The sequence below is a fragment of the Tupaia chinensis genome, unplaced genomic scaffold (assembly GCF_000334495.1).
Source record: "Tupaia chinensis unplaced genomic scaffold, TupChi_1.0 Scaffold140308_1, whole genome shotgun sequence".
In the NCBI taxonomy this organism is placed as follows: Eukaryota; Metazoa; Chordata; class Mammalia; order Scandentia; family Tupaiidae; genus Tupaia; species Tupaia belangeri.
This window is the reverse complement of record NW_006200185.1, coordinates 3,037-5,149: the sequence shown is the minus strand read 5'-3', so window position 1 is coordinate 5,149 and position 2,113 is coordinate 3,037. Positions and strand designations below refer to the sequence as shown.

The following is a 2,113-nucleotide window of genomic DNA, read 5'->3' as shown; positions in this document are numbered from 1 at the left end:
ATGGGATCCAGCCGCCTTAACCACCACGCCATCTGCTGGCCCAGTGCTACCTACTAATGTCAGAAGAATGATGAATTGAGAAAACACCTTAAGCTGCTCTTGGTTGTCCCTAAGCATTATGGGAGCCAAGTAGATTGTGGTCACATTTTTCTTACACAGTCGGTGTAAGACATTGTGACAATATTGCCTGGTTGCTGCCATGTTCTTTCAAAAATGAAATAGATCTTATTATTTATGACTATTTATTACATGTCTGGAAGTTTAAGCATGGTACAGCCCCAGACAAGAAAATGTCAATAAGCCCTAAGGTTGTTTTACAGAAATACGTATCTCTATGGATTGTAGTATTTGAGTGCCTTTGGCCTAGAATAAAACCCTCACGACAAAAGGTACTTCCAACAAATCATTCTAAAGGTAATAATCTCTGAGGGTTTCTTCTCTTTATTCTTCTCTATCTTGAACGCCAGTCAATTTCTCCTTAATTCTGTTAAAAGTATACTTCTTTACCTTCACTAAATGAATCTCGCTAAGTTGCATATTTTTAACAGTTTCATACTCCCTGGGTGTCTTGTCTTAGTCTGACAAGGTACAACAGGAGTGATCTATATGTGAGGGACAAAGAAGCTGACAAGCATTGCTCTCTGATTTGTGCAAGGCTCAAAAGCACTGGCTAAAACTCATGGAGAAAAAAATAAAAAACCAGGAAAGGCATCTGTTTTCAAGTTTGTTGCTTGGAGTGGGGGAGACAGGAGAAACTGGTTGTTTATAGAACAAATTACGGTGGTAATTTCAATGGTTGATTACTTGATTTCTTCATCCAGCTCCTAAATCACAGATCAAACACAGGTTCCAATAATGAAGTAATTTTAAGCATGATTACAAACAGCCTCCTACTGTGGGCTTTTGCCTAGGAGCAAGGAGCTCTCACCCCACACTCAGTGTACCAGAGAACAAGACAAGTGATGGGATTACAGTTCTGCCCAGGTGACACAGTCCTTAGGGTTAGCACTGTGCCCCTTTTCCCACTAATAGTTGTTTTGTCAGTGTGGTCAGTGTATGATGGTGAGCATACCATAGTTAACTATCACAACATCAAGCCCCTCCTTTCTGCACTCCTTAACCGAACCCGGACTAGCTTTGAATAGCAATTACTTTCTCCTCCCTTGCTATATTTCTTTTGAGGGCTCCTTCTTGCCTATCAAGTCAGATCTGCATCTCAACCTGGCTTCTAAGATACTTTATTATGGAGTCTGGCCTTACATATTCTCTAAATGCTACACTACCACCACTCCTAGATCCTCCATGCTTGTCCTTGCCTCTGGGCATTTACAAAATTTCTTCCTCTGACTGGATGACCCTATCTGCTCCCAGAAGACTCTGCTTCTCTTTGAAACTATACAGTTGCCTTTTCTGACATGTAATTTCCTCTACAACTCCAGGTGATAGCTATCCCTTCCTCTTGGCTCCACTTTGTTTAGATGTGATCATATCACATTAAATCATAAGGTCGGTCTACACCTTTATCTCTATTTCTACCTTTGATGGACTTTTTGAGGGTACATAGATCATTTTTCACCTCTGCATTTTGTCGCCCTCCTAAACACCCAGACTGAGTGGCACTCTGCAAATGGTTGAATAATTTGATTTACAGCAGAGGGGGGACATAGAAAAACCCTCTCTTATAAAGGTATGAAATGACCTCCTACATTCTTGGTATAGTGGATACCTTTTCTTGGCCATACACATAACACCATTTTCCCTCTCATATGGGTACATGATAAACATGGTACACGTCAGTATAGGTGGACAGTCCTTGGGGACAGACCCAGGTAAAGGGCTATGAATTATGATCACTTTCAGGAAATAAAGTGCTTGAAGTCTATAACTCTGACATTTGCAAGCAGATCTGGTTTGAGAGCAATGATAGAAATAGGAGTAGACTCTGCCAAGACTTCCCAGTCATTGGCTTAGAGAACCCTGTAAAACCCATGCTGCATACGTGACCTTTATACAATTCTCAGACAGCAAAGGTAAGTAGAATTTATTATTGGTGTCAACAGGCTCTAGGAATAAAGTGTTTCAGGAAGATCAACCTTCTATAACTGGCATCTAG

The 2,113-nt window shown here is 40.8% G+C and overlaps 1 pseudogene; it reads left to right on the top strand.

Moving 5' to 3' along the window:
* Positions 1–2,113, top strand: part of LOC106736446 (V-type proton ATPase subunit G 1 pseudogene) — a 6,556-nt pseudogene that overhangs the window by 1,429 nt on the left and 3,014 nt on the right.